Raw genomic sequence first — 14,524 nt, 5'->3', positions numbered from 1 at the left:
GAAGGGACGGTTCGCCTGCTTGGAGAAGGGATGGTTCGCAGGCATGGAGAAGGGACGGTTTGCTAGCTTGGAGAAGAGACGGTTCGCTAGCTTGGAGAAGGGACGGTTTGCTAGCTAGGAGAAGGGACAGTTCGGTAGTTTGGAGAAGGGATTGTTCGCTGGTTTGGAGAAGGGACGATTTGCTAGCTTGGTGAAGGGACGGTTCGCTAGCTAGGAGAAGGGACGGATGCTAGCTTGGCGAAGGGATGGTTTGCTAGCTTGGAGAAGGGACTGTTTGCTAGCTTGGAGAAGGGATGGTTCACTGGTTTGGAGAAGGAACGGTTCGCTAGCTTGAAGAAGGGATGGTTCGCTGGTTTGGAGAAGGGATAGTTCGCGAGCTTGGAGAAGGGACGGTTTGCTAGCTTGGAGAAGGGACGGTTCGCTAGCTTGGAGAAGCGATGGTTGCGCTAGCTTGGAGAAGGGACGGTTCGCCAGCTTGGAGAAGGGACGGTTCGCAGGTATGGAGAAGGGACGGTTTGCTAGCTTGGAGACGGGACGGTTCGCAGGTTTGGAGAAGGTACGGTTTGCTAGCTTGGAGAAGGGACGTTCGGTAGTTTGGAGAAGGGATGGTTCGCTGGTTTGGAGAAGGGACGATTTGCTAGCTTGGAGAAGGGGCGTTTCGCTAGCTTGCATAAGGGATGGTTCGCTGGTTTGGAGAAGGGACGGTTCGCTAGCATAGAGAAGGGACGGTTTTCTATCTTGGAGAAGGGACGGTTCGCTCGCTTGGAGAAGGGATGGTTCGCTAGCTTGGAGAAGGGATGGTTCGCTAGCTTGGAGAAGGGATGGTTCGCTAGCTTGGAGAAGGGACAGTTTGCTAGCTTGGAGAAGGGACTGTTCGCGAGCTTGGAGAAGGGACGATTTGCTAGCTTGGAGAAGGGACGGTTCGCCAGCTTGGAGAAGGGATGGTTCGCAGGCATGGAGAAGGGACGGTTTGCTAGCTTGGAGAAGAGACGGTTCGCTAGCTTGGAGAAGGGACGGTTCGCTAGCTTGGAGAAGGGACGGTTCGCTAGCTTGGAGAAGGGATGGTTCGCTAGCTTGGAGAAGGGATGGTTCGCTAGCTTGGAGAAGGGACAGTTTGCTAGCTTGGAGAAGGGACTGTACGCGAGCTTGGAGAAGGGACGATTTGCTAGCTTGGAGAAGGAACGGTTCGCCAGCTTGGAGAAGGGATGGTTCGCAGGCATGGAGAAGGGACGGTTTGCTAGCTTGGAGAAGAGACGGTTCGCTAGCTTGGAGAAGGGACGGTTCGCTAGCTTGGAGAAGGGACGGTTCGCTAGCTTGGAGAAGGGACGGTTCGCAGGTTTGGAGAAGGGATGGTTTGCTAACTTGGAGAAGGGATGGTTCGCTAGCTTGGAGAAGGGATGGTTCGCTGGTTTGGAGAAGGGACGGTTTGCTAGCTTGGAGAAGGGACGGTTCGCTTGCTTGGAGAATGGACGGTTCATTTGTTTGGAGAAGGGACGGTTTGCCAGCTTGAAGAAGGGACGGGTTACTAGCTTGGAGAAGGGACGGTTTGCTAGCTTGGAGAAGGAACGGTTAGCTAGCTTGGAGAAGGGTCGGTTTGCTAGCTTGGAGAAGGGACGGTTTGCTAGCTTGGAGCTGGGACGGTTTGCTAGCTTGGAGAAGGGACGGTTCGCTGGCATGGAGAAGGGACGGTTTGTTCGCTTGGAGAACGGACGGTTCGCTGGCATGGAGAAGGGTCGTTTTGCTAGCTTGGAGAATGGACGGTTTGCTAGCTTGGAGAAGGGACGGTTTGCTAGCTTGGAGAAGGGACCGTTCGCTGGCATGGAGAGGGGACGGTTCGCTGGCATGGAGAGGGGACGGTTCGCTGGCATGGAGAGGGGACGGTTTGCTAGCTTGGAGAAGGGATGGTTTGCTGGCTTGGAGAAGGGACTGTTTGCTAGCTTGGAGAAGGGATGGTTCGCTAGCTTGGAGAAGGGACCGTTCGCTACCTTGGAGACAGGACGGTTTGCTACCTTGGAGAAGGGACGGTTTGCTTGCTTGGAGAAGGGATGTTCGCTAGCTTGGAGAAGGGACGGTTTGCTAGCTTGGAGAAGGGACGGTTCACTAGCTTGGAGAAGGGACGGTTCACTAGCTTGGAGAAGTTAAAGGATATATAGAGCGCTTTTGGATGCAGATGGATTTAGGTACCTTCAGAAGTGGCGCTGTGTTAAGCAGTGTGTTCCAGTCTTTCTGGTGGCTCAGTCATCCACCTTGTTGGAATGGATTTTATCCTGCGCAGGATTGGTCGAGGGTATAATGTCCGGGATGTAACAGCGTACAGCAGGGGAGGTGTTCAGTTGAGGGGACGAAGGGGAAATGGATGGACGAGTTGGGGCAGAAACTAGAGGATGAGGTGTGGTGTCAGGCATTGAGGAGGATCAATGCAACATTATCTTGCATGAGGCTGAGCCTCATTCAGCTGAAAGAAGTTTTTCGAGCTCACCTCACTAAAGCGAAGATGAGCCGCTTTTTTGAAGAGACGGAGTACAGGTGCAAGTGTTGTTCTAGAGGGCTTGCACATAACATGCCCATGTTCTGGCCGTGCCCCAGTTTGGTGGAGTTTTGGGGTCCTTTTTTGACACCATGTCAGCGATCTTGAATGTGGAGGTGAAACCCTGCCCACTGGTGGCAATATTTGAGGTCTCTGAAGTGCTGGAACTGCAGATGGAGCACGGCCAATGTCCTGGCCTTTGCTTTGCTGGTGGCTTGGAGGCGAATCTTATTGGGCTGGAGGATGGCAACACCACCGAAGACTTTGGTATGGCTAGGTAATTAGATGGTGTTTGTGAACACCAAGTACACCTTGAGAGGGTCGATTGAGGGGTTTTATTGAAGATAGTGACTGTTCGTGGTGTGTATCAAAGAATTGGTCACTGCTAAAGTTTAAGGGGGAAGAGGGGTTTATTTGTTTACGGAGGGGGGAAGTTTGGAAGTGAGTCTTTGTAAAAAGTGTTTATTGATAAAGAATGTTTGTTATGGTTCATGTCTATTATATTCTTTTGAAAGATTAAAAATTTAATAAAAATACTTTCCAAAATAAAATAATTCAGCTTTCATTCCACTTATTCATCCAGACAAAGGCAGTACTTTGATTTTGGGAGCAATCTTTCTTCTGTTATCTAAAATGGACACCCACACAAAGGATGATGGGAATTGTGGTCAGGTTGGGACACAGACAAGACACAGCTTGTGTGTATTGGCAAATAACAACCCAAACCTATACAGAAACTCGCACCAGCTAGAGGTCACTCACAGGTCTCCCCAGGACAATGGGCTTCAGATTGAAATTTAACATTAGTAACAGACTCAGGGACGCCTATTTAACTTATTTGGGAGTGCCTACGTGCCTTAGACAATAACAACTAGTACCCGCCCAGCTATCAAGGTACTCGCCCCTAATTAGCCCGAATCGATTAGGGTGATCGAAATCCTATCGATCCATTGGATCCCTACCTGGGCCCGCCCAAAAGAGCGTGAAAGATCGGAGGATAAGAACTGCGCAACCAACATTCTGTCTCTTTTGGGACTGGCTTCTGTCTACCAACTGCAGCAAATCGGCCAGCCAAGTTCAAGGACCCGCGATCTCCACCTAAAAGACGACACTCAGCTTAGACGCACCAGACGACCTCCAGCCGCCACACGTGGGGAACCAGACATAGGCCTTATCTACACAAGGTCGGTCACTTGGAAGTTAAGTAAAGGTCATTTAAACTGCTAGATATAGTCTAATGTGTACTAGCGTGTAAGTTATTAAGTATAGAACCAAGCCTATGTTTGATAATAAACTATAATTGTACTAAAATACTGGTTGTGTGATCATTTGTCCAATACACGGAACACACTCGCCTATGGTGGTTAATAGTAATAAAACAGAAGTCACAACAGACATCTCTTTTAGAATCCTTTCTTTAAGCTTTATGGGTTCCTGATCAGACTGGCTGCCCTTTTCATGCTCCTCTGACACTGCCTTATGACCGCATGTTCATGACATCCTCCTGTGGATCTCTGTCGTGACCTCTTCCACTGGCTCCCACCTGCTTTGGTTTCCAAAAAGATTTCCCTCTCTCTCTCTCTTTCTCTAAACTCTGCCCAGCCCTTCAAGCAAAGCTTCTCCTGTGAGGTGGTCACCCTGAATTTATTCCCATTATTTGGCAAATCACTCATTTGCGTCTACACAAAAGGCCGGAGCTAATGCAACTAAATTTCCATTATTAGACCATTAGGTCCTCAGACTCTGTTAATGGGAGGAAATCTGGTCCTGCAGGAATATCCTGAAGAACAATGGGTCTTTGCTGAATCACATTATGCATTCCCTCACGATGTTAGGTTTGAATGGGAGCTAGGTCTGGGCATATCCCCTTTCCTCTGCTGCTAACACTTTTCCATTCTGCTTAAACTTTTAAATTGTCTGAAACAATTTCTAATATCTCCCCATCATTAGGTAGAAAGTTAAAAAAACAGAACCTTTAGGGTTGTAATCTCGGGATTACTCCCTGTGCCATGTGCCAATGAAGCTAGAAATAGGAAGATAGTACAGTTAAACACGTGGCTAAACAGTTGGTGTAGGAGGGAGGGTTTCAGATATCTGGACCATTGGGATCTCTTCTGGGGCACGGAGAACCTGTACATGAAGGACGGGTTGCATCTAAACTGGAGAGGCAAAAATATCCTGGCCACGAGGTTTACAGTGTCACACGGGAGGGTTTAAACTAGTGTGGCAGGGGTGTGGGAAATGGAACGATAGGTCATAAGAGGTTATAAGAGACAAGATTTATAATCATCTAGATAGGAATAATATGATCAGGGATAGTCAGCATGGCTTTGTGAAGGGTAGGTCATGCCTCACAAACCTTATTGAGTTCTTTGAGAAGGTGACTGAACAGGTAGACGAGGGTAGAGCAGTTGATGTGGTATATATGGATTTCAGCAAAGCGTTTGATAAGGTTCCCCACGGTAGGCTATTGCAAAAAATACGGAGGCTGGGGATTGAGGGTGATTTAGAGATGTGGATCAGAAATTGGCTAGCTGAAAGAAGACAGAGGGTGGTGGTTGATGGGAAATGTTCAGAATGGAGTACAGTCACAAGTGGAGTACCACAAGGATCTGTTCTGGGGCCGTTGCTGTTTGTCATTTTTATCAATGACCTAGAGGAAGGCGCAGAAGGGTGGGTGAGTAAATTTGCAGACGATACTAAAGTCGGTGGTGTTGTCGATAGTGTGGAAGGATGTAGCAGGTTACAGAGGGATATAGATAAGCTGCAGAGCTGGGCTGAGAGGTGGCAAATGGAGTTTAATGTAGAGAAGTGTGAGGTGATTCACTTTGGAAGGAATAACAGGAATGCGGAATATTTGGCTAATGGTAAAGTTCTTGAAAGTGTGGATGAGCAGAGGGATCTAGGTGTCCATGTACATAGATCCCTGAAAGTTGCCACCCAGGTTGATAGGGTTGTGAAGAAGGCCTATGGAGTGTTGGCCTTTATTGGTAGAGGGATTGAGTTCCGGAGTCGGGAGATCATGTTGCAGCTGTACAGAACTCTGGTACGGCCGCATTTGGAGTATTGCGTACAGTTCTGGTCACCGCATTATAGGAAGGACGTGGAGGCTTTGGAGCGGGTGCAGAGGAGATTTAGCAGGATGTTGTCTGGTATGGAGGGAAAATCTTATGAGGAAAGGCTGATGGACTTGAGGTTGTTTTCGTTGGAGAGAAGAAGGTTAAGAGGAGACTTAATAGAGGCATACAAAATGATCAGGGGGTTGGATAGGGTGGACAGTGAGAGCCTTCTCCCGCGGATGGATATGGCTGGCACGAGGGGACATAACTTTAAACTGAGGCGTAATAGATATAGGACAGAGGTCAGAGGTAGGTTCTTTACGCAAAGAGTAGTGAGGCCGTGGAATGCCCTACCTGCTACAGTAGTGAACTCGCCAACATTGAGGGCATTTAAAAGTTTATTGGATAAACATATGGATGATAATGGCATAGTGTAGGTTAGATGGCTTTTGTTTTGGTGCAACATCGTGGGCCGAAGGGCCTGTACTGCGCTGTATTGTTCTATGTTCTATGTTCTATAAGGTGAAGTAACTGACTGGGGGAAACTAGAAAATAGGACCAGTAAGACTCGCAGGGAGAGGTTGCTGAACACAGAGGTGGTCTGAGTGCATTTGTTTCAATGCGAGAAGAAAAATTAATTTAAAGCTTGGATTAGTACTTGGAACTATGATGTTGTTGCCATTACAGAGATTTGGTTGAGGGAGAGCCACGATCGGCAGCTAAACGTCCCAGGATGTAGATGTTTCAGGCGGGATACAGGGGGATGTAAAAGGGGTGGGGAGTTGCATTACTGGTTGAGGAGAATATCACAGTTGTACTGCGGGAGGACACCTCAGAGAGAAGTGAGGCTATATGGGTAGAGATCAGGAATAAGAAGGGTGCAGTCACAATGCTGGGGGTTTACTATAGGTCTCCCAACAGTGGGAGATAGAGGAGTAGATATGTAGGCAGATCTTGGAAAGATATAAAAGCAACAGGGTTGTTGTGGTGGGTGATTTTAACTTCCCCTATATTAACTGGGACTCACTTAGTGCTAGAGGCTTGGATGGGCAGAGTTTGTAAGGAGCATCAGGAGGGCTTCTTGAAACAATATGTAGATAGTCCAACTAGGGAAGAGACCATACTAGAACTGGTAGTGGGGAATGGGCCCGACGAGGTGATCGAAGTTTCAGTAGGGGAGCATTTTGAGAACAGTGATCATAATTCAGTACGATTTAAGATGCTGTTGGATCAAGATACCCGTAGTCCTTGGGTGAAGGTGCTAAATTGGGGTAGGCTTATTATAACAATATTCGGCACGAACTGAAGAATCTAGATTGGGGCAGATGTTTGAGGGTAATTCATCATCTGGCATGTGGGAGTCTTTCAAATGTCAGTTGAAAGGAATTCAGGACCGGCATGTTCCTGTGAGGAAGAAGGATAAGTATGGCAAGTTTCGGGAACCTTGGATAATGAGGGATATCGTGAGCCTAGTCCAAAAGAGAAAGGAAGCATTTGTAAGGGCTATAAGGCTGGGAACAGACGAAGCCTGAGAGGAATATAAGGAGAGTAGGAAGGAATTTAATCAAGGAGTCAGGAGGGCTAAAAGGGGTCTTGAAAAGTCATTGGCAAACAGGATGAAGAAAAAATCCCTAGATTTTTTACACGTATATAAAGAGCAAGAGTGGAGCTAGGGAAAGGGTTGGCCCACTCAAGGAGAGGGGAGGGAATCTATGCATGGAGCCAGAGGAAATGGGTGAGGTACTAAATGAGTACTTTGCATCAGTATTCACCAAAGAGAAAGATTTGGTGGATGATGAGTCTGGGGAAGGCTGTGTAGATAGTCTGGGTCACATTGATCAAAAAGGAGGAGGTGTTGGGCATCTTGACAAACATTAAAGTAGATAAGTCCCCAGGGCCGGATGGGATCTACCCCAGAATACTGAGAGAGGCAAGGGAGGAAATTGCTGGGGTCTTAACAGAAATCTTTGTATCTTCACTGGCTAAAGGTGAGATCCCAGAGGACTGGAGAATAGCCAAAGTTTTTCCTTTGTTTAAAAAGTGTAGCAAGAATAATCCAGAAATTAAAGACGGGTGAGCCTTACGCCAGTGGTAGAGAAATTATTGGAGAGGATTCTTCAAGACAGGATTTACTCCCATTTGGAAACAATTGGATGTATTAGGAGAGGCAGCATGGTTTTGTGAAGGGGAGGTCATGTCTCACTTACTTGATCGAGTTTTTCAAGGAAGTGACAAAGATGAATGATGAAGGTAGGGCAGTGGATATTATCTACATGGACTTCAGTAAGGCCTTTGGCAAGGTCCCTCATGGCAGATTGGTATAGATGGTGAAGTCACATGGGATCAGAGCTGAGCTGGCAAGATGGATACAGATCTGACTCGTTCATAGAAGACAGAGGATAGCAGTGGAAGGGTGCTTTTCTGAATCGAAGACTGTGACTCGTGATGTTCCACAGGGATCAGTGGCTGGAACCTTTGTTATTTGTAGTTTATATAAATGATTTGGAGGAAAATGTAACTGGTCTGATTAGTAAGTTTGCGGACGACTCAAAGGTAGGATGAATTGTGGATCGTGATGAGGACTGTCAGAGGATACAGCAGCATGTAGATCGGTTGGAGACTTGGGCGAACAGATGGCAGATTGAGTTTAATCCGGACAAATGTGAGGTAATGCATTTTGGAAGGTCTAATACAGGTGGGAAATATGTAGTAAATTGCAAAACCCTTAAAAGTATTGATAGGCAGAGGGATCTGGCTGTACAGGTACACAGGTCACTGAAGAGCAACGCAGGTGGAGAAGGTAGTAAAGAAGGCGTACAATATGCTTGCCTTCACCGGCTGTGGCATTGAGTATGAAAATTGGCAAGTCATGTTGCAGCTGCATAGAACCTTAGTTAGGCCACACTTGGAAATTAGTGTTCAATTCTGGTCACCACGCTGACAGAAGGATGTGGAGGCTTTGGAGAATGCACAGAAGCGGTTTACCAGGATGTTGCCTGGTGTGGAGGACATTAGCTATGAGGAGAGGTTGAATAAACCCGGGTTTGTTCTCACTGGAACGATGGAGGTTGAGGTGCGACCTGATAGATGTCTTCAAAATTATGAGGGGTATGGACAGAGTGCATAGTCAGAAGCTTTTTCCCCTGAGTGGAAAAGTCAATTACTGGGGGACAAAAGTTTAAGGTGCGAGGGGTAAAGTTTAGAGGAGATGTTCGAGGGAAGTTGTTTCCACAGGGACGTCTTGACAAATACATAAATAGGATGGGTGAGTGATACGGACCCCGGAAGTGTAGAAGGGTTTAGGTTAGATGAACAGCATGGTTGGCGCAAGCTTGGAGGGCCAAAGGCCTCTTCCTTTGATTTACCTTTCTTTGTTCTTTGTTGTTTGTGGTTGCATTAGTCTTTTCATAACTGACATAATATTCATAGTTACCTGGAGAGGTTACTGCATGTCAGTCATGAGAAATTACTTTGCTTGCTTTATTTCTCAATCCCTCACTCATAAATGCTCAGGATAATTATTGTGCTCCTCACAACTGTCCTGGTTGAGACGAGCTAATTCTGCAGAGATGCAAGGATTGAACTTGGGCCACTTCTGATTTAGGTCTGAGTAACTTGATTGCCTTTTTTTAAAATTTAGATTGCCAATCTTTATTGCTGTAAGTTATTATTGATCTGAGGAAGAAAGAAAAAGAAAATACATTTCTCCCATTTAGTATGCATTTTTCACAACACAGGATATCCAAAATGTCGCTAAATAATTAATTTTGTGATGTAATCATTGTTGAAATACAGAAAACACAACAACCAATTTGCAGACAGCAGGGTTCCCGAAATCACAATAATGACTGGATAATCTGTTTTAGTTGTGATTGTTGAAGGATAAATATTGACCCAAATAAGAGAGAATTCATCTGCACTTCTTTAAATATGTCATCTGATCTTTTATGCCTCTGATTAGCATTTCACCTGAAGGATGAAGTGCTAGTGAGTGAGGATATACAAGAGAGGTCAAGGACAGATTCATTTGGCTGGAGCTGAAAGAGAAATGAAAGAAATATCATAAATTTACACAGACGAGTGGCAAGGTAAAAGATGGGCAGAGCAAAAATAATTCAAAGATTGACAAAAATATTGATATGGAGGGATTATGAGAAGCTAGCTGGTAATATAAAGATGGATACTAAGAGTTTTATAGATATTCAAATAGGAAAAGAGTTAACAAAGTAAGCACTGTTCTTTTTGAAAGTGGGTCTGGGAAATTGATCATGGAAAATAGGGCTATGGTGGATGAATTAAACAGATACTTTGCATCATTCCTCACTATGTAGGAGGGAGGAACTCAGGAAAATTACAATCATCAAGGAAGTAGTATTGAGCAAATTATTGGGTCTGTGAGCTGACAAATCTCCATGTCTGAATGGAATTCAGCCTAAGGTCTTCAAAGAATTGGCTAATGAGATAGTTGTTTTAATTTTCCAAAATTTCTTATATTCGGGGAAGGTTTCATTAGTTTGGAAGATAGTAAATTTAACTCCTTCATTCAGAATGGGAAGGAGGCAGAAAGCAAGAAACTACAGGTCAGTTAGCCTAATATCTGTCATAGGCAAAATGCTAGAAGCCATTATTAAAGATGGTGTAGCAGGGCACTTGGAAAAATTCAAGGCAATCAGGCAGAGTCAACATGATTTTGTGACAGGGAAATCATAATTAACCAATTTACGGGAGGTCTTTGAAGGAGTCGCATGTGCTGTGGCTAAACGGGAACTGCAGGATGTACTGTACTTAGATTTCCAGAAGTCATTTGATAAGGTGCCGCATCATAGAATTCTTTGATTCTATCATAGGCTGTGTTATGTTATGCTGTTTGATTAACATAAGTTGCTACTGACCATAGACGACGTTGAAAGACACTCCGGTCCTTGAAGTAAGTTGAAAGGATTTATTCAGTAACAACTAGATAAATGAGTTTGACACTCTGCTGATCTAACTCTAGTAACTCAGTGATAATGACTAACTGTACAACTGGTATCTAGGCCACATGTGGTGACCCAGCCTGAGATCTAAACTATTCTGGTGCTAATCCTACAGTCCCTGCCAGGAATGAGAGGGATGGTCTAGTGTGTGTCTGGTTTTATAATGAGTTGTGTAGTGCCCTCTGGTGGTCATGCCACATCCAGGTGTTCTGATTAACCCCTTAGTTTCATGTCAGTCTACATATCATTACAGGATATTGTATAAAATAAGCTTATGGTGTAGGGGGTAACATATTGGCATGGATATAAGATTGGCAAGCAAACAGGAAACAGTTGGCATAAATGGCTTTTGCTGGTTTGCAGGATGTAATGAGTGATGTGTCACAGCAATCAGTGCTGGGACCTCAACTTTTTCCATTTTATATAAATGACTTGTACGAAGGGATTGAAGGTATGGTTGCTAAATTTGCTGATGACACAAAGATAAATTGTGAAGAGGATGTAAGGAGGGTACAAAGGGACACAGGTAAGTGGGCAAAAGTCTGGCAAATGGACATTAATGTGCGCAAATGTGAAATAGTCCATTTTTGCAGGAAGAATAAAAGGGAAGCTAATTATCTAAATAGGCTACCCTTTTATTCCCTAAGAAGAAGAAAACGTTAGTTTACTATTAGACAGCTTACCAACATGCATCATTTAATCAGACAATACACATCATATGACTTAAGAATCACAGAGACGGAGGGTACCCTGTGAAGAGAAAATACCTTAGGTTGAAATGGTTTTTCATTGTGAACATTTAAGTTAGTCCATCAACTACAAATGTCATGTAGCCTGTGACAGAAAATTAAACTTTGTTTTGCACAGCAAGTGGCAAACTTAGAATGTGTTTGTAGAAACAAAAGGAGCCAGTTGGAATAGAATGGTACCGAGTGAAATTACTGAGAAGCAAGAAGAGGTCATTTAGTTCAAGTTTCAAAATACAAAGACAATGAGAGCTCTGTGTAGTTGGTCCTGCTGTTTGCAGTGCAGGTGTAAAAAACACAGAGAACAGTGCATGACAGGAGCAGGGCTGAGCACTATCAGGCCTCAACCTCTGACCACAAAAGGTCACATGCCCCAGTAAAGTGACACTGAAGTATTTGCTGAGTCAGAAGTGAGTAAACTATATGACTGGCTTAGAAAGGACACCAGTGACCTGTGTCCCCTGTGTACATGCCAGGTAAATGATTTCAAAGTGAGTTCAAAAGTAAGTTCAACAGCATAACACACCATAAATCAAAAATTTAAACCACATTACCACAAATACTGCAACAGGAACATCATACATGAGCAAGAAGAATTGACTGGCTGTTTAACTAGAGCTATCTTTAGGTAATACAAAGGCGTTGATGTGTAGTAGAGATTGAGAATTATACAGGTCTATCTAAACAGCCTCAGCTGAACTAAAAGCTTGGAATCAACATATTTTTTTAGACGTCCTGCTACCTTGGTGATTAATACAACTAAAGTCAGCATGGACTAATGTTGACAGAAAGAAAGTTTTGGAAAAGTCTGGTAACCTTCATTATTGTGTTATATTAATAAGACTTACTATCTGTCATGACATGCAAACATGCAGGTAATGAACACATAGAATAGGACACGACCAATGAGCAGTCAGGACATCCAGGGGTGGTATCTCACTATAAAAGGGATGAGGCACTCACACCCCGCCTCTTTCCACAGACCAACATCTAGAGTGAGACAGGGTGTATCCTCAGCATCACACCCCAGCACGTGGCTTAGAGCAAGGCTGGTTCAGTTAGACTGAGTTACTACATTTAGAACATAGAACATAGAACAATACAGCGCAGTACAGGCCCTTCGGCCCACGATGTTGCACCAAAACAAAAGCCATCTAACCTACACTATACCATTATTTAGATTATCATAGATTATCATAGAATTTACAGTGCAGAAGGAGGCCATTCGGCCCATCGAGTCTGCACCGGCTCTTGGAAAGAGCACCCTACTCAAGGTCAACACCTCCACCCTATCCCCATAACCCAGTAACCCCAACCAACACTAAGGGCAATTTTGGACACTAAGGGCAATTTATCATGGCCAATCCACCTAACCTGCACATCTTTGGACTGTGGGATGAAACCGAAGCACCCGGACGAAACCCACGCACACACGGGGAGGATGTGCAGACTCCGCACAGGCAGTGACCCAAGCCGGAATCGAACCTGGGACCCTGGAGCTGTGAAGCAATTGTGCTATCCACATTGCTACCGTGCTGCCCCATTAGTAGAGAGTCGAACCCATTGAGAACTGTGCTAATAGTTCAATAAAACACATTGAACTCACTTCAAAGTCTGGAGCATCTTTTACTCAAAACTGCATCAAGTGGCAGCTTGTGTTATTCCAAATTACATAACACAACAAGCTACCAGGAGTCTGTTCAATCTAGTTCGTTCAACTCAGCAAGATCCGTGACGACCAGCGAATGTATACCGGCACAATGGAACAGATTCAAGGTCCTCACCAGCTCAGGACATCCGGCAATCTCAGTGCCAACTGGCGGACATTCAAGCAGAAATTTCAGTTTTACGTCGAAGAATCAGATACAATGGTGCGTCTGATGAACGGAAGATAGCTCTTTTCCTCACCACAGTGGGTGATCACGCCTTGGAAATCCTTTCACTTCACCGAAGACCAGGACAAGACAAAATTTCAGACCATCCTGGACAAGTTTGACAGCCACTGTGAGGTGGACACTTTCATGATATACACTCATGCACTCAATGAGATACAGACAGGCAGTGACAGACACCCAGTACAGCCAATCAACACACAGGACAGAACACAACCAATCACCAGGCAGAACACTAGAAGGTGGTCTCACATTTTCAAACACACGAAGCATCAACACTCTGCCTCTTTCCACTGGTGACAACTGTAGTGACAGTCAGGGTGTATATATCAGTTAGTACCTTCTACACGTGGCTCAGAGCTAGTCTGGTCTAGTTAGTTACAGTAAGCACACTTAGATTAGTAGAGTGTCAAACCCACAGCGAACTGTGTGCTCTGCTTAACAAGTTCAATAAAGTGTATTGAACTAACATCAAAGTTTGGAGTCTACTTTCAAGTACAACTGCATCCACTTGCAGTCCATGTATCCCCAGGGTGATTAACACGACAGACACCAACGAAATCTTTGAGCGCTACATATTTAAGCAGCGATCGCAAGGTAAAGACGAATCCTTCACCTCATATTTAACTAACCTTAGACTGCTAATGCAATCCTGCAACTTCGATGATATCACTGACTCCATGATCAGAGACCAAATCGTTTTTGGAGTTCACTCTGATCCTCTGAGAGATCAGTTACTGAAGATCAAGCATATGACCCTGCCAGTCATGATTGAAACATGCACAGTGCATGAGCATGCTAAAAATCGCTATTCCCAGTACAAAACGGCAGAAAATGATAGACTAGCCTCCCACGAGGCGGAGTGTGTGCAGGCCATCTCCCGGATGCAGTACCTCAACATTGACGAAAGCGGCCATTTCGCACGCTCTTCCCGGGGCCCGACGCATGCGCGATGCGAACGGGATAACGAAGCGGCCGAAACCCGCACTGCGCAGGTACAGACCTCTGAGAACCGCACTGCGCATGTGCAACGACGCACGGAGCGTCAGGACGCCGAAGTCATGGCATGTTCGAATTGTGGCACCGCCCATTTAAAGAAACACTGCCCTGCAAGAGGCAGACTCTGTTTAAACTGCGGGAAGCCAGGCCACTATGCAGCCCTGTGCAGATCTGCACCACCACTCAGGAGCCAGCGCTCCCAATTCCGACGACGGCGCATCCGGAGTGTGCAACAACGCCAACAGGATTCTGATCCCGGCAGTGCAACGGATCCAGATGATGAATGCCTGGACAACGCCTGCCATGTGGGCATCATTACAACGTG

At 45.4% G+C, this 14,524-nt stretch overlaps 1 long non-coding RNA gene across 1 annotated transcript in view; it reads right to left on the bottom strand.

Moving 5' to 3' along the window:
- The window catches only part of LOC140425791 (uncharacterized), a 314,189-nt gene extending 302,246 nt beyond the window's left edge, over nt 1-11,943 (bottom strand). Inside the window, exon 1 of the long non-coding RNA XR_011948009.1 lies at nt 11,863-11,943. This is a non-coding gene — a long non-coding RNA (uncharacterized lncRNA). The remainder of the gene's footprint in view (nt 1-11,862) is intronic.
- Between the last annotated feature and the right edge of the window lie 2,581 nt (nt 11,944-14,524).

Source organism: Scyliorhinus torazame, chromosome 6 (genome assembly GCF_047496885.1).
Source record: "Scyliorhinus torazame isolate Kashiwa2021f chromosome 6, sScyTor2.1, whole genome shotgun sequence".
Lineage (NCBI taxonomy): Eukaryota > Metazoa > Chordata > Chondrichthyes > Carcharhiniformes > Scyliorhinidae > Scyliorhinus > Scyliorhinus torazame.
Note: the sequence above shows the minus strand (reverse complement) of the source record. Positions and strands in the feature narration are given on the sequence as shown.